Here is a 21,933-nt window from a genome sequence, read left to right as displayed (position 1 = left end):
ATGAAGTAAGATGCGGTTAGAGAGCAAAAATTGTACCAAGTCTGGATAAGATGTAATATTATGTTACATGGTAAAGGTGTATCTGAATCAGTCTCTTTTATGGTCTCACTTGTACACACTGTCTATGATGTTTCCAACACATACGAAAGAGCTATGTAGAATCACTATAATTTTCCCATGACATTTCCTTAGGTTGGATGTCTCTCATCATGGACTTTAGGTTTGCAGTTTTAGGAAAGTTGAACTGCTTGGATTTCTATGTCAGCACAGTGCTATATTCACCTAATTATAGCAAAACTGCTAAGATGCAGGAAGATTAAGGCACTTCCTTGAAGTTGTAGTGTATCCACTTTCAGATATGATTAAAACCCATCTTTTGTTTGGCTTGCAGTGATTTAAACTGACCTCTATATTATAATCCCTCTCTCCATTTTAAAAAAGTTTCTTCCTTGGTGATTTTAATGGAGAGTGACAATTAAATCTGTATTTTATATACTATTTTGAATCAAGGAACTATTTGTTTTGTCAGTGTTCTCAAGTATCTTATGAATAGTGTTATGAACCTTTTTGCTGTAACATAACAATTATGACTGTAACGTTACCATTTTTTCCCCAAGACATGCTAGCAGCATAATCTTTTCATGTAAATGGGACATGCAGGCTTCAATAAACTGCTGTAATATTTTTAAGATTCTCTTGAATGATGGGAAACTGACTTCTACTCCAGAGTTAATTAACAATACAGATAGAAACCTCATCTATTATGCAAATTAATTGTAGTTCTGTAATTAGAATCTTGATAGTGTTGTCTTCTGTGGCCATAAATAATGATAATAGTACAGCAAAAAGCAGGGATGTGGCAAAAATGACAGGCAGGTTGGAAAGACAGCGTAAGAGTACTCCTCTTATTTACCACATCTTCAAAGAGCATTGGCTTCTGTAGCAAATTGGGTCTGAATCATAATCTGACTTATGAGTTGCCTAAATGGGATTTGTATTCTGTAAGAAATTTGCGTCTTTAACTGATCCGTCACGGCAGAGAACATTTAGATTTTTGGTTTGCTAAATATATGCAGTTTATATATATATTTTCAAATACCAATAAACATGTTTGAGATATAGGCCTATCTGCTTTCTAAACCACAGATGTGCATATCATCCGTGATGTGTTACCAAGAAATTGTAATCTCCATGCCTTTACAGATACCAGTACGTTCATCTGTGTCTCTGGCTGTGTGCCTTTCATTGCATCTGTAAGAGTGCAAGGGCTATTTGTGTCCAAAAAAATCCCCCATGTTTCCATGCATAAGCAGATTTTCAAGTATAAAAATGAGCAACTGTACACAGAAAGTACTGCCATGTTCCTGTTTTTAGATCTTCCTGTCGAAATGATAGAGTAAGAGACAATGGGAACCCAATGCTTGACTGTTGCTTATTCTCCCGTGTTACCCCCAATTGATAATGGATATCTGGTTCGGTTTGAAAAGCTGGCTAATAAATGTTAACGCTTTTTGAAAGAATGCTAACCTGTCCATTGTAAATTTTACCATTGCTTTCTTAAATAACTGCCTCTGAACGCTGGTTAGTAGAGATGCCTGACAGATGGATTGAAAATGATATATGTAAAAATGAAGCTGATGGGATAAACACAGATGAGAGAGAGAATAAGGAATGGAAGGCTTTAAGTCTTTGTGGCTATTAAGAAATAAGCACTGGAATTCAAAAGGACTGTGCATCACTTTTCTTTGCAAGACAGGAGGACAGAAGACGGCCAAAAAGAAGTACTATTTCAAAAGCAGGAATATAGGTAGGAATGAGATGTGTCATCTAGTAAGTGGTATCTGTCACTGTATCCTCATTCAATGTTGAGATGAATATTTAGAATGGGTTGCGTATAGAAAAGGAGGAAACTGAACCAACCAGATTATGATGTTATGTGCCAAGCACCTGTAAATTTGTCAACCCCTCTTAAAAGGGCAATTAGGTATGCTGAAGCTTTTTGAGAGAGGAAAAAATAATTTTTCTGGTCAAAATAATTAATATCAATAAGAAAAAAAAAAAGGTGGTAGTCCTATAACTTTGTTTAGAATGTAGCATTATCCTTTTTTATGGATGGTGCTAGTGGAGTTGCCTATCAACTAGCTTTGACTATCAGCCAGGCTCCTGATTCAGCAGCAGCAAGTGCTCTTAACTGTTTTCTCCTTTAATCTTTAACAGATATATTCCAAAGGGAACACTGAATGCTGGAAAAGTGGGGAGGAGTAGTTGCAATAGAATGCTGCAGCTGTGAGGGCCATAAGAACAAGAAGAACCCACGCTGTTTCTGAAAGCAAAACATTTTAAAAGTTTTTCAAATGAGAATTAGTATCATAGGGTGCAACTGTCAAAATGTGTAGAGTGTTAACTGAAAATGTAGCAACTTTTGTTCTTCGAGTCTTTCAAGTACTCCTTGACAATTCTTCTTTAAGTTGATGGAATAGCGCTGATTTATACTGCCTCAGGTGGCGGCTCTTTGCCACGAAGTTGTCTGAGTTGAGCTGCGAGATGCAGAGCTCAAAGAACAAATGTTGCTGGTTGTTGTTGGTCTTTTTTCAGTGGTGACAACTTGCTCAGAGGAAAATGAGCTCTTATTTTAGGAAGCTTTTGAGATTACAGATACAAGTTTGTGCATCAGGTGTTGACCGGAGATTAGGTAGGAGGAAGGCAGTTGTGTAACTGATGTCTGTGGCAGATGAACTTTTGCTGTAAGAAGGGATTTGAAGGAGGAAGAGGTGGCTTGTTGCATTAAAAAAACAATCGATTTGGCCCAAGAGTTTGGTGAGGACTTCATAAACTCAACACAGGGCTCATTCAGTTGAAACTGATGACTAATGGTAAATTTATCATTGTATGTATTCCTGTTTGCTACCTACAATCTCAAAGCAGACAACACTTCATGTTTTGGCTGTGCTTGCACAGGACTGAGTGTCATAATTTTGGCCAAATTTCCAGCAATTTGGAGGTCAGTTTAGCTTTGTGATGGCTCGATATTTGGGCTGGTATGTGTAGTTTTTACTAATTAATGGGAATGAATGTATTTGTATTATAGCTGCATTAAAAATAGCACATCAGTGAAAGTATAACTCATGATTAACTGTCATTATGTTATCTTATTCTTATCATATATTTAGAGATACTAATCATTTTCTAGTAGAGGTAGTCACCTATTATCCTGTGTTTGATCATCATCTAAATGTACTTCATGAGTTCACTGTGTGTAGTAAGTACTTAAATATTCTGTATCTAGTCTAAATTTGATGCATTTAAGTGGAACACTTGTCCACAAACAAGTTGTCCCAATGATGATTTTTGTTATTTTTTAAAATAACCAGAAAGCATATTCTTAATTGAAAAGTAGTCTAAATGAAATGGACAAATTTAAAATTTCCTGCATGCAGCAAATGCAGTTTTATTACTATGGGAAGACAGGCATATGGATTTTTTTCCAGCATTGTTGTAGGATTTTTTTAGACAGCTTTTTCAAAACTCGACTGAACTTCAGTTAGAGTCCTTTTTGCTTCATCGCACCTCAGGCACAAGCCCAAGTGGTTGACTAAATAAAGTTTGCATTAAATTTCTTGGTCAATAAGAGTGGTAGGAAGCACATGCCAAAGTACTTTGTCAAACTGGGACCTTTCCTAAGAGGTATTCTTCTTAGTTGATGAATCTTTCGAAAAATACCGCAGGCCTGAAGTGGGATCTTTGTGGATCTACTGTCCTCCCTTGCCTTTTGCACTATTCCTGAGCTCTCCTGTCCTCATCTCTGCAGGCTATTTCATTGACGTCTTGTGGTTCCTAAGCATATGAAGATTTTCATATGAAGTTAGTAAGGTTACGAAGGTTGCCCCAATCCTCCTATTATAGTATGTCAGTGGAAAAAGAGAAATATTTACATAAATATGTGTTCCCTTCCTCTCATCTCAGATCACACCAGCGATGATCATTTTCTTTTTTCTAGCTCTTTCTCATAAATTGGCTTACAAGGAATTGGAAAAAGAGAATTGCAGAAATTTAGGGGTGTAATAAATGTATTGCGTCATCCATGTTTTTTCTGGCAGCACAGAAGTAAGATGATCTGTTCTGGTTATTACTGTATTATATAAACTACCTTTTAGGGAAATACTTTATATTTGTAGGATTAATTTTATCTTGGTGCCTCTTGATCAAGAACTGTCCTTTATATACTTCTGTACATAAAGCTCTGCCAAGTGTGTGTAAATAGGACAGAGTGCAAAGAGATGGCAGAAATAGCTGGAGGAAGAAAATAGTTTCTTCATTGTGCCTGTGCAGCACTTTCAGCATTCCACTGCAAGTGGGACTGATCCCAAACAAAAGCTGGTCTTCTGCAAAGAAATTCCTATGCAGCTGTGTTCACAACACCCATTTGAGTTTGTTCCTATCTTGCCTCCGTAATTAACTCTTTATGTGACTCAGATTGACTGTTGAGTAGTGCAGTGACAGCTTCTTTTCTCTTCCCTGATTTCACCTTCATGTTGTAATAATTGCAGAGCAATCTATGTAGAAGTGATAATATTGTTGAATTGTTGCCTTGATTGACTAGCCTATGCTTTCAAATATGATATTTCAGCTTTCTCATTTCGGTGAATATACCTGCAAGAAAACTTGGGAAAGAAAGGAGCTAGAGAGTAAGATCCGCAGTTGGTATAAAACCATGCAGTTAAATGCTCAACAATTGATGGTTTGCTCCCATAGTATCATAGCTACCTATAATCTACTTCACTACAATACTTTTTAATCTCAGAGGACTTGAAACTCTTAGCATTCATCCGTGGTTTTCTGATTTGTTTAATCAGTTGAGACAGGAACAGTTTTCAAAACTTGCTGCTTCTTTTGCAAACAAAACTCCTCTTTTCTGTGTAGGTTGTGTATGGATGAGGAAGAAGATTGATCTATGTAATGTAAAAAGTAAATCTGGATGGAGTGCTACAATTAACTTTTACATATTTTTGCTGTGTAGTAGTGATTCAACCTTATTACAGCAGCATTAGGAAAGTCCAAAATCAAGGAGGTATATGGTAAATGTAATAATCCTCTATTTTGGAAATATGTTCTGGCATGTCCAGACTCACTTCTGCTCTGTAACCTGACGAAAGAGTCCTGTGTGCAGACATGCAAAATCCTATTTGCTTAGGTATACTGTACACCAGATAAGCCTGGAGAAGTACATAAGATGGCCTTTGACATGTGGATCTAACATGCTGCGTGTCCTTATGAGCAGTGCAGTGCTCCTGGCATGGAAACTTCTAGCATCAAAGTGTAGATGAAGAACAGATACACAAGTAAGATCATATGAATTGGCACGAACTGTCTGGAAGTAACATGAATTAAAGCTAGATCATTGTGAAACTGCCTTTGTGCTGGGATATAAGAGGAGAACTGATGCTATGACTCTGCTAGTTTTGCAGGCATTAACAAGTGAGCAAAAAAAGGTTACTGGTTGGGATTTTTGTTGTTGTTGCTGCAGTTTGTTGAATAAAATCTGAAAAGATGCAATGTTTCAACACAAGTGTTTCAACTTAAACACAGAAGGCTCCTTGATTTTCTACTGTGTAGACAGTGGATACTACAAAATTCTGACACCAAATCCTGAAGTTTTAGCTTACTCTCAACTTAATTATGTTTTCAATACCTTTTTTCCTCTGTGAGTGGAGACCAAGGCTATAGTATAATGAATGCTGCAGACTGTCTTGGCCATTTGTTCTTTTTGCTGGCACAGAGTAGAGTTCTGAGGCAGAAATGAACAACTGGTGCTTGCAGAAGGCAGTGTTGTTTCCCTTGTTGGCGATGTCTTCTTACACTGATTTAAAGTGATCATGAATCTGTGGACGTCTGGAATAAAGACATGGATCTAACGGTATATCATTAGTCTGGTCAGCAGATCCAAGTTCTAGTTCTGATTCTGTCACTGATTTCCTGTTTGATTGTTTTTGACAACTTCACTTCCTGCTTCTGTTGTGCATCTGTTTTGACTGTATGTGGCATCTACTATGTCTGTACAAGGACAAGTCCCAGTCATGTTTGGGTTTCTCTATTACCAGTGCTGAAATACAAATAATAATAATGCTTGACCTAAACAATTCAGAGATGAAATAAGCATAATAAGATCTCTCAGACAGTGGCATCTGTGGGGACTGATGCCAGCTGCTTGAAAACTGTGCTGCAAAATACAACCTGTAGACGCCCCAAAAGTCTGAACCGTAGAAGTTTCAGTTAGCTGGAAATGTTGAGTTAGATCAGAATAAGTTCAGTAAGATACTTATTCAATAATCTATTCGCTGTCTTGCCAAAGAAAAAACTAAAAATGAAACCAAGCTGCCTCATGTAGACATACTTTTTTTTATTATTATTATTTTTTTTATTTTTTTTTACTTAGTTTCCTGGGGAGAAAAAAAAGGGATGTCTTTTATGATGAAGGCCTGTTTAATAAGTGAAGCATCTGTTGTATAAGGCAAAAATGGTTTTCGCAGTATCATTCTGTATCCTAGGTAACACACAGTTCCATTTAGAGATGCCTAATCTAAATCTATGAGTGGGTGACATGCTAAAAATAGGAGAGAAAAGATGCTATTTATTTTTTCAAGTTGATGTTTTAAAATACTGGAGAAAGACTCAGAGTAAAGCTGGGAGAAATGTTGATTGATCTGTGTGTCTGTGAAATGGGGATGGCAGTCAGCAATTTCCAAATTCTGCTACTTGCTTCTTGCAATATCCTGGATGAGTTGAATTCTTTCGCTGTGCCTCTCTTTCTACAACACTAAAATTGAGGTTGATAACAGACTATCTGTGTAGTGGTCATCTAATATATATGCATGCTCCAGTTAATAGTTAGCTATGTTTCCTGGTCTGGGTAGAGAATGCCACTGCTGTCCCTCTTGCACCAGCATTTCACCTAGAGGATTTGTGTAATGTAAGTTCTGTGCTGTGGACACAAAATGATGATTTCCTTGGAAGTAAAAATAACTTTTTGAGGGGCAGAATTTCTCCTAGAATATTTAAATTGAAAAAAGGATATAGATGGAGGGCTGTAAAATGTTTCTGGATTTACTGTACTGGATGAATCTCTCTCTTGAGGTGACTGGAGGAGTGACATATTGATAATATTAATTTCATTTGCAAAAGGGGAGATGTGAACATTTAGACATTCTTAAGTGCTAGGGAGGGACCTAAACTGCAACTGATGTGAGTGTCTTCAACTCTAGCGCTTTGTGTATACCCCAGTACTCTGAACCCTAAGACCAGGAACAGAAGAGCTAACTAAATGAAGATGGATTTTTTACTTTATTGCTTGAGCCCATCTTTGTCTAGAAGTGCTCTGAGGTTAAGCTTTTAACACTTCCTAATGCCGATTCAGAATGCAACCTCTAGACAGAGGGTTTTTTTAAATAAATTTTGTTCTATTTGCAGGCATATACATGCAAATAGCAAACAACTTAGGTGGATGTTTTGTCTGAGAGATTACGAAGTGATGTATTTTTACTTCAGCTGTGTCTTGAAAGGATACACAAAATAAAAACAAGGACACTGCATCAATTTTACATTTGTAATACAAGACGACATTTTCTGCTGACAGTATTGCAAAATGTACAAAGTCTTAGCAAAATTATTGGAGGAAATTTAGTCCAAGTTGTTTTATCTCCCATTAAGACGTGACAAAATTATAAGAAACTGTGCCATTTATGTAATGTAGTATGTGTAGTTAAGGAGAAAGTGTCTTTTTTCTTTTATCATGGAATAACTTCTGGTTCTCAGGTCATTTTGTGTTCCAGGAGATAATATTTGACTGTAATTTAGCACTAGAGGGCAGAGGTGCTCTTCATTTGTTCCATACATTCATTGCATTACATATACACATATTCCATACATACATTACATACATCTGACATAGAGCACAGATTTGCAAACCATATATGATGGAAGATACCAGGAGGACATTTAGGTCATTATGCAGTCCCCGCTTTCCCTCTCCTCTCCCCACTCCCTGAAAGGGGCCGAGTCTCTGATCAGCAAAAGGCAAAAAACTCAAGACTGAGCCACTTGATCATAGGCCAGAGCATGTGTTTCCAGCTGCAAAAGGTAGCTTAACAGAAACCTGAACAGTCATATTCTTAATGGTTGGTGAGTTTCTCAATTCTTTGCAGATTATTTCCCTAATCTTTATTAAAAAAAAAAAAGAAAAAAAGAAGAATAGATATTAGTAAGAAAAGCCACTGGGACCTTATTTGCTTAAGTGTCCCTCCCCCCGCCTCCCCCCCCCCCCCCCCCAAAAAAAAAAAAAAAAAAAGATTTATAAAGTCAGTTGACATTTGTATGAGTAAGGTATAGATGATGACTTAGGTAATTTTAATTTACATTTTGTCACTTACTTACAAACAGTAATTCCACATAAACATCCTTAATATTGGTTGTATTTTCATAGCATGGTATTCTAAGGCATGAGGTGATAATGATAAAAGCTTTTTTTAAGGCAAACAATTTTAATGCTGTATCTGTATTGCTTTTGAACATCAACCTCTAGCATTGTATTTGCTTCCACTAGCAGTTTTGCTGATAGACATTCTAATGCTTCTTTGACCAGCTATTATTGTCCAGGAAGTAACCACTATTTTTAGTATTTTCCTTGGAGAGGAAATTGTATGGTGCAGTGAGAAAAGGCTGGCTTTTACCAGACAATTGATTTTTATTGTTAAAATCAAGAACCTTAGGTCCTCTGCTTGACCTCTTCTGCCTGAATTCTTTCATCACTGTGCTTCAAACTCTCCAACTGTAAGAGAGAAGCTGAGTCTTAATTTTAATTACCTAATAATTGGATTAAAACTTTTATATCAATACCCATGATTTATAATTTTCATTTTGCTGTTGGTTGAGGAATTTTAGTCTGAGAATTTGCAACAAAAATTTTGGAAATTCTTGGCATGGTTTTGTACAAAATAGTTCCTGTTTTCATAGTCATTCTATTAATAGTTATCATTATTAAAGGGCCTGAATTGTTTTTGAGGTTCCTATGAAAAGAATAGCTTAAGAGTCATGGATGAAGCATAACTGAGCATTCAAATGGCTAGGAAATCAGCATGAGAACAGAGACTAAAGGGAAGTAGAAGCTGAAATTAACAAAAGATTAAGAGAATTTAATAAATGGAAAGTCTGGATTGATGCTCACAAGGTTGGGGTTTTTGTTTTGAGGTAGTCAAAGAAGTGTAAACCAGGTAATTGATGTTTCAAATATTTGTTCAAAAATTAATCTTAGTGTATCAAGAACACTTAAACTGCAAAAGGAGCAAGGCCACAATAGTAATGTTCTGGTTCTTACCTATATCCTATCCTTTGTTCTGTAGGATAAGTGATAATGCAAGGCATAGCTCAAAAGTAAATCTAGATGAGGTATCTCAGTTTTCAGCCGATGTCATTCATATACTCCTTTCTATTGACTTTGAGGAGTTGATACTTGTTTCCTTAAGGATACAAGTTTGGATCATGTGAGCTTTTCAAGCATTGCCATTTAGCCTAAATATCTTTTTATTGCTTGGTAAATCTACCAAGCTTCCTTGATTATTTTGTTTCTCATTTTCCTTTAGTTGATTTTTTGTTTGGCTGTCTTAGTAATGGGTATTATAAGGTCGTTCTCGGAGGCTCTATGCCAAGGTGCGTGAGGGTATTTAGTCTCCGAACTCCTTTTTAGGCACAGATACTCCCACTAAAATGTGTGTTTGGCTGTCTTAGTAATGGGTATTATAAGGTCGTTCTCGGAGGCTCTATGCCAAGGTGCGTGAGGGTATTTAGTCTCCGAACTCCTTTTTAGGCACAGATATTCCCACTAAAATGTGTGAGAAGCTAGGAACCTAGGTACTCCTATTGAATATGGCGCACAAAATTAAGCACAGAGATCAACAACAGTTTGTCCAATTCAGATATCCTTTGACTTTGGTGATTTAGCTTTAGAGTAGCAAAATACTGACAACTGCCTTTGTCTTATTAGAGTTTTGTGAGGCTAAATGCACAGAAGGCTGTGAAACTGTCAGAAATAGCACTGGGAGCCATAAGGGCACATAAGAGAGGTTCGGTTTACTGGTCATTCTCAAATGTCAGTAGGAATTTTGCAGCATGATCTCATCTTTATCTTTGCTGTGTGCTGTTGACATCATATGCAACTGTTTTTAAAAAAGGGAGAGCTACTTGCACATGCAGTCAACTTCTACACTAGCTCCATTTCTTCAGTAGAAGTTAACTACTGAAAACAAGATAAAGGCTACTGACTCTAATTTATGTTGGAGAATCTGTTTTTTTTCTATAAAGAAAAAGAATAGCATACTACTACACGTATGTAAATATAGCCATATGTCAGCATTGTGGCAGAAATCTGCATCTCAGTCAGATTTTCATTTCTGTAACTTAAAATTCATCAGACCTTCACTTTAAAGTTTGAAAACGATAGTAATAAATGGCAAGTTTGATAGGTAAAATCTTCCTAGCAAGCTAAAATTTGGCTCTGAAATTCTATTTTTAGGGGTGCTATCAACCATTATGTATTACCCTAGGACATTTTAAAGCACTCTGGAGAATCTGTGAGCAAGTTGTACTACCATCACAGAAATAGTCTTAGAGAGGAGACTGAGTAAACCCCTCTTTATTTCAGGCTTAGAATGCAATATCTGAGTAATATACTTTCAATAGCATAGTAATGTGTGATCCAAGCCACTACAGAACTGTTAATAGATTTATTTTTATGTTGCTTGTGGAAAAGGGGCATTGTTTTGTTGAGGTAAAGCCTGAGGCACGATAAATTTTTGATGAGTCTGTGCTAAGAAAGGGCTTTTATGGTCGATCATGGGATAGAAACTGGATAACCTGATTTTTACCTTTGTGTCCTCTCCCACCCCCACCATACCTCCCTCCTCAGCAATTTCCCCTTCTTCCCCTCCCTCCTTGGTATATGTGTTGCTGCATGTAAAGATTGTTCTGGAGTGGGAAATGGTACATTTCAAGGTAACAGTCTTGGTTTGTGTGCATCACTATTGCCATCTCCTGGGTGAAACCACAACTGCTCAGCTGACATCATGAGCCTGAAGGGAGAGAGGAGACTTTGCAACAGGAGGATCTATATCTTATTTCCATGGTTACTAAACCATTTTTGCAAACAGTAGAGTGATAAGCATGATGCATATACATGGCTCTCCTACAGTTTATGAGTTTTGGAACTTGACCAGTGCTGTGCAGGCTTCCTCTGAAAGAGAGAAATCACAGAAGACTGCACTGCATGCATGCTCATATTTACATAGCCTCTGAGAAATGGTTGTATAAGACTATCTGCATGCTGCTCTTATGCAGGAGGACAGATTTAGAACTGTTGAGACTGATTCAATTCTGATATAGTGGTTATTACATGCCATCTTAATGAGAGTTTTAATGAGTGGATTCTGACTCCTGAAGTGATCACAAGCACAAAGAAACAAATTCATTTTTTTCTTTGTACGTGTGCAAATGTTGCTACTTTTCAAATAGCAGTAGAAGATGCTGGGAACTTTTAGATGTCATGAAAAATGTGAAAACTATTAATGATTTTTCACCGTTTCTGAAGAAGTTAATTTTATTTTTATCTTTGGATTATATACTTACAACTAGTAGTTGTATGCTACTTTCAATTGGTATTTCTTGCAAATATTTCCATGCAATCTGGTAACCATTTTACTTCCTTACCTACAACATACCTTGGCAAATCTTAAATCTAATTTCATTGAAATCAATGAAATTGCACTCCAGGAGAGATTGCTTCATAAGCTGCAAGATTGTATTTATCTCTAGAAAAATGTTTTCACAGAGCCGAAGTGAAAAGTTTTGAAAATTGAATTGTTTATTAACTCCCTTGGAAAGTAAAAAGCCTTACTTCATGCTTTTGGTTTTTAATTCTTGCATAGTCTCAGTTCCCCTGGAATTCAAATGAGGCTTTCACTTACCAGGTTTTTACTATTTTTTTTCTCCTGTGATGTTGCCAGTTGTGGATCTTCTTCTACTGAGAACTGTAAGCAAAAAAGAAATTTCCAGCCCCTGGAAGTTTTCAGGTTAAATAAAAAATAAACATCTAAATTATAAAATGAAGCATTGCATTAATATTTATCCCTTCCCCCTCCCTCTCCCTCCCAAAAAAGAAAATGCAGCAAGGGACTTCAGAAACACAACAGGAGCAGTTGTTGTTTATATTTGGCAGTTGTAGCTAGAGTGTGAGCAGCTACATTCTATCTATTTGTCACAACATTTAAATTCGTTGGTCATAAGCTTTATGATAATGAATTACAGAATATTTTTAATCTTTGATAAGCAGATGTAGCAATCCCCTTAAAATATATGACTTTGTGTTGTTCTCTTAATATTACATATTATTCTTCTAAAGTCCTTTGCAGTTAGTAAAATGGAGTTTCCATTCAAAACTAGTTACTGGTGAGCTGGAAGAGTAGGAATATATCAGTCCAAGCCAGAAACAAATCCTACATTTGTTATATTTGTTATGTTGCACATAGCTTCTGATTACATAGAAAAACTCATCAGTTGTACATACCCAAACTAATCGTAAAGGGCTAACTTAGTGATAGAACTTTAGTTCAAGTATCATGAAGTTCCCTGTAGACTAATTTTTTTCTGCTTCTTGGGAGGAATTAGCCTGTGCTAAAATCTGTGCCAAGCTCGGTGTTACTAGATCTATCCTTTCTTTTCTTTTCTTTCTTTTTTTTGGGGGGGAGGGGTTAATTAGTGTATCTATGCTATTAGCATGAAGTGTAACTGAAACCTACTGTTAGCATATTGTGGTGCGTAGTTTGTGGGACAAAATGCTGGTTGTTGCTCTAGGAAAGAGCTTTGTGGTAAATTGTTGCAGAAAGTGTTTCTAGATCTTCATCAGTTCTTGGTGTAGATTTTTTTTTTTTTTTTCCCCTTGGGAAATGTCAATGGCAGAATTGAGATTCTGGAAAGGAGGCCTGCGTATTCTATGTTACCATGTCAATTGAAAGGCTACGTTTACAGCGTAAATGGATAATCTGCACTATAAATTCCCCAACAAGAAACTGACAAACTGACTTCCAAGGCAGAGAATTAGGTCTACGCTTAATGTCTGGATTTGCAATACTATGGTGTTGAACAGTGTGTCCCCCTGGTACACTAACGAAGTGGTCCCTGCCTCAAACAACTTCCACCTATAAGTGAGGACAGAGAAAGCAGGAGACTACAACGCATATATAATGAACTCAGAAGTGCTCAGGATTGTATAATAATTTGCAGTCTCTGCAAACACTACTTAGTCATCCAGTGTTGTGTAAACCTTAAGGCATAGTTAAGTTTTAGCATTTTGAAGGAGGCTAATGTAATGAGTTTATAAATATTTGCAGGTAACTCTTCTGCATGGATGGCAAATATGGCAAGTCCACTGAGAGAAGAATAATACCTAAACCTTTAATTTTCTAGAATTCACTACCACTGGTGCTATATGGGGAATAAATATTTCCAACATTGCCTCTGCATTATTGTCTGCCTGTGCCTTTCTGTAAATGCATTTCTGAACGGCATGCTGAGCAGATAATGAAGATTTAATGAAGTATTTTGTCTTCAATTATTACAATGGAGAACAGGATGTTTTACTTAAGGGAGAAGGAAGGATTTGTGTGAAGTCCTAAAATGAGTTTACTGAGAGCTTTATTCAGCTGCTATTTTGCATTTGTTTCATCTTTCCAGAATGCAGAATTGGAAAATTTCTTGCAGCCTTGGAACCAGTTCTGTCAATACCACTGTTATTTCCAGAGTTACTGTACCTGGCATCATTTGAGGAGTATTACCTAGGGCAGCTGTTCCTTTAAAGCTGCTGATAGTTGCAAGGCAGAATAAGGGTTCTTGGTGTGTGAGAATGTGGTAGCAGGGAGGTTGTATTTCCTTATAGTTTTGTTCTTAGAAAGTAACAAAATTGAGAAAAATAATGTTCGGTCATATACCTAGAATAAGTGCAGTATGTTTAGAGGGAGTAAACTGAATTCTGGTTTCGCTGAAGTAGTGCTGGAACATTCAAAAACCAGGTCTTTATAATTCTGTCAGAGAAAAATATGTGCCTGGTATTCAGTTAGCCTGTGAATTTGTCAAAGATGGAAAAAAAACATGGTATTCTTTAACGAAGTTCTACTATATTTGCGTTATCTGTGGGAAGTTGTTAAGATATGGTCATTAGATGTGAATAAATCTGTCAATCTCAGTTGGCAAAAGGATACAGTTCTTGTAAGCAATGTAGATGAAAGCTGAGTCTCTTTCCTGTGTGCATTTTCTCACTCATGAATTATTTATGTCTGCTGATAGTTCTGGTAAATTTAATTCCATATAAGTCACTGAATGAAGATGCAGCCAAGCTGCTCTTAACCATTGTCTCTTACAACATAGACTGTTGTTTAGCTTTGATTTGCATTTGCAGTTTGGTAAACAGCTTTTTAAGATGCAAGCCATCCTTACCTGTGTGATAATGTGAAACGTGTCTGGCTTTAGAAACCACTTGCATATCAAAAAGTTTAAATGCTCATCATCTACAAATAGGAGTTTTCTTTTTATCTTTGTTCGTATCAGAATCTTATTTGTTAATTAGAGCTGAAGTTAAATACTTCATTTAAGAGAGAGAAGTACTTTGTTTCTTGAGAGAAATAATAACTTTCTGGCTGAATGTGTTCTGGAACAGATCACCGTGGTTTTCTACTGTAATTAACTGTAATCTGTAATCTACTGTAATTATGATGAACTGCTTTACAGGTGGTGGTTACCCTCTCCTAGATGGCTCCAGGATTCATCAATTGCATCATTGGTTATATAGCAACAGATATTGAGAATTTGAGGATTTTGAATTCTGGTAGTATACATCTCACGATCTTAGAGAAACAAAACATGAGGTAGATCTGTGTAGCCAGTGTGAAGGCATAGCTGTTCTATGATGGATATTTTATGCTGAAGATGCTCTGCACAAAGTTCACAGAAAAGTAGTGAATGGTTCATAGAAAAGAGTGAATGAGACTGTTTTTGGCAATGTTTTAAACTTTTGTTAATTTCTCTCTGAGTGAGACAGACTCCCCAGCTAGCAATCAGAATGAGTCTTGGGGATCATGCCTGCAATGATGGGGAAACATGTTGTTTCTTTGAGTGACTGAGATTAGATAGTATCAAGCCAAAAATATCTTAAATGGCTACAGAAATCTTTCTGAGAAGAATATCATTTTGAGGTGTTGGTCCAGATGCTGGTGCCAAGAGATACTAATGTTACTTCTATTGATGAGAGTGTTCCGCTTACAAACGAGTGGGGTTTTATTCCTGTTCTGTAATTCCTGGGAAGGTGCCTGAACATTATTCTCTTAGCTGAGAAAGAATAGTGCCACGCAACTGTATGGTATGAGGCCTGCAGATGATGGATCTAAATGGTTCTATTAAGGAACTTAAATGATGTGCATGAGCTGGTAATTACGGAGTTGGAGCTTACACCTGCAAATATTTGGCTTTTTCAGTGATGTCTCAAATGCTTTTTACATCATCCATATCTCAAGTAATAAATAAGGCTTCTGTACCTACTATTATGCATGTTCCTCAGCATATATTTTAAATACAAAAATATCTTAACAAATACAGTCATCTATTTCATTTTATTATAACATTTTCCCCTCCCTTCAATACTGAGAGGAGTTTGGGAGACACCTCTCTGAGAGAAAGTAAAGAACGAAGATTCAGATAATATGCTCGCCAAGAATCCTTCTGATCCTTCCTAAGAATGTGTTTTGGTGTCTTACTGAGTTTTGTCTGATAATGTCATCTTGTCAGTCTGCCTCTGTGCCTTTTTCTGGTATTTAAAACTCTTTTTCATTTCATGCTCTTAACTGTTTGAGTGTTGTTAATTAAGCACTGCATTGCATTGCAATATATAATTGTGAGGAGGCTGAAATAATTAGGTAGATATAAATCAGACCTTCAAATATTTAATTTTAACCATTTCCAATATGATTTGATTAGAAAAATCATCTCTCAATAACATGCATTTAACCCTATCTAGGGCCAAGCTTCCCAAATTTAATGGAAAATTAAGTCCCGCTGTTTTAACCATTCAGTATAGTTTGATTTTTTTTTTTTTTTTTTTTGATAGTCATAGGATACTGAACTATAATCAGTGGTTGAAATAACTGAATCCAATATTCTACCACTTGCCAGAGCTATAAACATTTCCCTGAAGCAATAAATCTCTTTCTTTCCCTCTCTGAAGGGGTAAAGTTCCAGACAACAGCTCTGTAAAGAAGCAGAAGACAAAAGATTTCCTGCGTGTCCAGAGACAATTCCCATCCCATTAACTGTGATGTATCTCTTACTGAACTGGAATGGGGTGTTTTGGCTCCTAGTAGGCTAGCAGGATTTGTGGTCAGATCTAAAGAAGAACAAAACTTTGAAGAAAAAACAAACAAACAAAACCAAAAAACACCCCCAAACAAACAAACAAAAAAACCCAACCCTCTCCTGCCCGGGTTTGTCTCACATTGAATGAACGGTCAGCTTACATATGCAGATGCTTAGAATATGCAAGACCATTAGTGAAACGCAGAGGAAAATAGTTCTGAGAAAGAATCTGCTCCAGCACAAGACAGATCTTTGTAATAGTGGGAGATGTAGGAGCTGTGTTGCTATCAGGCTTTAAAAGACAAGAAATGGAGCTTAATGAAAGTTGAAAAAAGGCATTTGTTAGAAGCACTGCCATTCAGATGCATAGCTGCAGAACAGGTTTTGTTCTTGTCATTTGTTAGCTGAAATAAGGAATGGATGGACAACAAAATACTGTTAGAAGAAAAAAAAATGTAGTGCCTAATTCAGCATGCTCTCCCCAGAGGAAAATGGTCAGTCAGTCAGGAAAATCTGTTTCTCTTGACCCATTTTTCTCATACAGCTCTCTATAAAACTTTCCATTGGAGAAGTGTTACTGTGGCCAGGGAAAAAAAGTTAAAACTCTCTCCTAAGAGATGCAGATGTCTACTGAACATATAGTACTCCCAGGAAAATACTAGATTTGTGAAAGCTGATGCAGTTCTGGTTGATTGCACTCAACTGAGCAGGGGGAGATTCCAGTGGTATGGTTACGAAAGCATTAAATCAGATTGGGGGGAGTATTATTTTTTTATTTTTACTGTAACAAATGATTGAGAAAAGTGTAGCAAAATCATATTTTCTTACATGAGTGTAAATTCGTAGCAGTGTAACTAATGTGATTCTATTCTGTCTCCTTGAAAATTTAAGAGCTTTGGAATAAAGGCAATATACAAGTGCTTCCACATTTTATTTTTCTTGAGGCAGTGGATTAGTTTACCTTGCAAATAATTTTGTTCTGTTATTTTAGCTATTCCACGTTAGAGAATTTTAAGTACTTTACTGCTTTTACTTATGCGAACTTTGAATATCTAAGCATAGAATTTTTAGTGGTGATTAGTGATTTATGATCACAGGCATGTTAGAAAGTTCATGAGATTTGTGATCCATAATCACTTTGGCACAATTGAAAAGGGGCACACCATTTGGGTATAAAAAGTCATGCCTGTGGTGTGTGTGATTGTAGTTCTTTGTTAAGTAGTGGAAAGGAAAAGCAGATGAAATCTTAAAAGAAGGAATAGGAGTATTAAATAGCTGTCATAAAGATTCCCTATTACCTTGGAAGAACTGACACTTCAGTGTCAGCTGACACTGAACATGCCAGGAAGGAGATGTCAGTCAATGAAGTGTTAATCTCTCCAGCAAAAAGTAATTTATATAAAATGCTATCCTTTCTCTCTCCCTCGCTCCCTTCAGTGTTGTCTGCAACGGAGGAGCTTGTACCATCAGAAAACTGACAATGATTCGTCAGCGGCTGAGCTAATAAATGGGATGAAATTTAAACTGCCTCCTAGCACAAACAGGAAAGAGGGAAGATGCTGAGTGTAGTTTATATACTCAGCACTGAAAAAAAATCTTATTTCTAGAAGACAGTGGATATAGGAAGCCTACCGCAAAACCAGAGTAGGTAAATTTATTCTTTCTACCACATACTTCGGAATTTTAGCCAGAGGATAAACTGTACTTGTGCTAATGGGCACAGTTGTTCTTTAGTTGTACTCTGATAGCATCTGATTACTCTCCCCTTTTTTCTCACTTGTCCAGAGATACTAATTTAGCTGTCAGTGACCCTGTTACTTTAGAGGATGTAATTTTTAAAATCTGATCAGCATAGTCTTTCAAAAGCTCTTTTACCTCTAAGTAGGCATTTTTTATTAATTGTGGCAATAGTATCCAGATGAATAGAGACTGTTAAAGAAAGTCCATGCTACTTATTGGAAACAAAATATATACTGCTTCAGGGAGATAGTAATGGTAGAGATATAGCAAGTCATAATTTTCTGTCAAATTTGTTTGCTTCAGAGCAGTTTCATTAGCTATAGACATCACATTTAAGTGTATCTTGAAAACTTCAGTCAACAAAGGTTGACTTTTAAATAAGAGGGACTATCCCCTAATGCAGTGTGATACACTCTACATATCATTTCTTAATGGCATTAATCGTTGCTATCTGGAATAGAATCCTTTATGCTAAGTGCCAAACAGAGCTCAGCTATGCCTGCATTCTTTCAGTGATGATACAGTTTTGCTCTTGTAGATGATACTCATTGGTTTTGATTGTCTAGTCATGCTTATCTTTGACCATGGTACATAGTTCATTTAAACTGTGTTTAAATCTTAAATTTATTTGCCAGTGGTGCATTTTTGTGGTTCTGTATATGCATATGTCAATTGCATTTTATATGAGATAGCATATTTGCATAGAGGATGACATTACTTGTATCTTTGTTCTGTTTGAGGGTAAATCTATCACATCTTTAGTGGTGGTTATAAAATGTCAGGTGTACTGCCATTTTGAGTAGGTAATTAGTCAAGGAAATGACTAACAAGTAAATTAGAGCTACCACATGGAATACATCTAACTGGTAAGAGCACCTGCAGGCATTCAGGCACTGTATAATGCCAGCTCCCCAGAAAATGTAAAATAGGGGGATCAGCGATTATTCCAAGCTCTGTCAAATATGCACTTGCTGTCTGTCTTGCAGGATGTAGTGCTACCTTCTGGTTCTTTCCATGTCTGCAGAAGCATAATGATTTTATGGATTTCCTTCCAGAGGCATTTTTCTTCTCCCTACAGGATTTATATAATTTGCTGTAATCTTCTAGCATGCATTGACCACAGGAATATTGAAGTACTTATGATCAACCCTCCCCAGAAGATTTTAAATAGTGCAAGTACTAAATGATAGATTTGAGCTTCTTACAGAGAGGTAGGATAGGGATAAAGCCTGTATTCTCTGCATTGTGTATGATAGCCATGATGTCCCTTAAATATAAGTCTGATATCAGAGTGGTTTTGCCAGTAAGTATGAGCTGAGAGTCTATGCTAAGTACTTTACTGTCTGATTTAGAACCTGTTTTTATCTGCAGGTAACTTGATTGATTCCGCTGTGTGCAGGGGCTTGCTGTTTACTTCTTAGTAGAGAAGTAAACTTGTTAACTGATTTCAAGTAAATCTGAGCTATACAGATTTCCCATGTGAATCAGAACAAATAAAGTAGAGATAATAATAAAAATTAGAGGTATAAGAGAATTGTGTGTTTAGCTATTTTTTTTGTTGTGAAACACTCATGCAGCACAGCTAGATAAGGTAGGGACAACAGATCTGCAGTAATAAGTCATTTCTTTTCCACTTCTTTTTTGTAACAGAGAAACAAATAGGATGTCAGGTGACCTCTGTACCTAAACAGGTGATACTTATGTTCTCAGTGGATGAGATACACTAGAAAAGTAAGAGTGCTTTGGCAATTATCTGGAACAAACTAGCCTCCATTGGCACAGCTTTGTATGTCTAATATTTATAATTCATGCAGTTAATTGTGCCCTTCTAAAAAGTGAAATAACTGAAGGTATCTCTCTAGTCTGTCTGAAGTTTGAACAATATGTAGATGTGCCATTCTCAGACTTGTCTCTTCCTGCCCTGTCTGTGGTCATACTTTTAGAGCCTCCTCTCAGAGCTGCATAGCAAAAAGACAGGAAGCAAAGATCACAAGTTTCAACAGGGGAAATTTCAATTGGATATAAGAAAAAAAAATTCATGGTGACAGTGATTAAGGGTGGTTAAATACTGCAGCAGGTTGCCTGGAGAGGCTGTGGAATCTCCGTTCTGCAGAGATTTTCAAAATTCAACAGACAAGACTGAGCAACCTAACCTAGATCTGAAGTTAGTCCTGCTTTGAGCAGGTGATTATACTAGATTATCTCCAGAGGTCCCTTTAAAGCTAAATTTTAATATTTTATTGTTTCTGAAGAACAATAGTAAAAGCTGATGCATATAACTTCTACCCCAAAGTTAGTCTTACAGCAGAAATGAAAATCAGAGTAAGATCTAGAATCTAAAATCCTACAGGTGCTTTCTTCAGTATGACTTCATTCCTAACTACTATGAAGTTATATGATAAGAGGTTGAACTCATAAAGGAATGTAGATGTGTGGTTTTTGGTTTTTGTTTTTTCTCCTGTACTCAACTTGTGAAGTAACTTTTCAAGGCTATATATACACATACGTATACACATACATATACACATACGTATACACATACGTATACACATACACGTATATGTATATGTGCCTGCATATATTTCAATGCAATTTATTATGCTTTCCTCTTTTCTAAATAGTGTATGGGCCAGTGTATATGATATATGGTATATATGATTTTTGATTTTGTTTGTATCTCAGTCTGTTTTGAGTCATTCACTAGAGCATATTATTCATGCTTCATGCTTAGTGTCTCATTATTTGTTAATAATTCCCATATTTGTAAATAATTCTGCTCACATAAAGATTACCTGTCTTTTCTGACACTAATACAATTTGATCAGGTTAAAAAAAAAAAGCACACATGAGTCTTGGAGAGCATGTTTTGTGTTTTCTTTTCATTAAAACAATATAAAAGAAATGGTCTACTGATTAAAAAACGTCATATCACATTCTGCAGAATGCATATCGCATTTCTGCAGAATGTCAGGAGTTGAGGGGAATGTATAAATGACCTACAGGGCATTACTGGCAGATACAGCTGTGTATTCTGTTGGGATGCTGACTGTTTTGAATTGTTTTTAAATGCAGATTGGCCATTTCTTACCAAATTCCATGGCATAGTATTTGTCACTCTGTCTTACCAGACTGAAATGAAAAACTCCTTTCATGTAATAGCACTGCTGCTGTTCATCAACTAATCTTACAGTGCTCTGCTTTTGCTATTTCTTGCAAGTCAATCATCTAGTCATGTTCCCCTGAAACAAGTCTGACAGTATGATACTGGCAACGTTATCCTGAAAATTTAGTTATATTTTTGCAAACTATGTGGTGACAGGTGATCAGGTGAACCCAGAAGGATCTGGGAAATTTGGGCTGTAAAGCTTAGCAAAATAGTCATCTTAGAAGATACTTAGATACTTGGAAGATGTTTTCTGCCTCCCTGTACAAGAGGTGTGATGGGGCAACTCTTTTCTTCCTATATTTGAGGCCATGGAGTCAGTGATTTTACCAGTACTAGTGTGGAGAGAAATGGAGAGTAGGGGGAAAAAGTTAATTGTTATTTATGAAAATTGCTGCCTAGTGGTTCCATCTGGATCACTAGAAGTGAGACATTATACAGTTACTGTATTATGGAGTTACTGCTTGGAGAAACTAAAAGCAAAGAGGGTGAGACTGGAGGACTTAACTATCCCTGTTCTAAACAGAGACTATTAATGTTGTCTGTCATTAAATGGCTAGACTAAGATCATACATTTCTCTATGGTAGGA

At 36.5% G+C, this 21,933-nt stretch overlaps 1 protein-coding gene across 1 annotated transcript in view; it reads left to right on the top strand.

Annotated features, from left to right (window-relative positions):
* The window catches only part of LOC112981171 (1-phosphatidylinositol 4,5-bisphosphate phosphodiesterase eta-2), a 131,614-nt gene that overhangs the window by 17,216 nt on the left and 92,465 nt on the right, over positions 1-21,933 (top strand). The window lies entirely within an intron of this gene.

This window comes from Dromaius novaehollandiae, chromosome 24 (genome assembly GCF_036370855.1).
Source record: "Dromaius novaehollandiae isolate bDroNov1 chromosome 24, bDroNov1.hap1, whole genome shotgun sequence".
In the NCBI taxonomy this organism is placed as follows: domain Eukaryota; kingdom Metazoa; phylum Chordata; class Aves; order Casuariiformes; family Dromaiidae; genus Dromaius; species Dromaius novaehollandiae.
The sequence above is the reverse complement of the archived record's forward strand: the minus strand, read 5'-3'. Positions and strand labels throughout refer to the sequence as shown.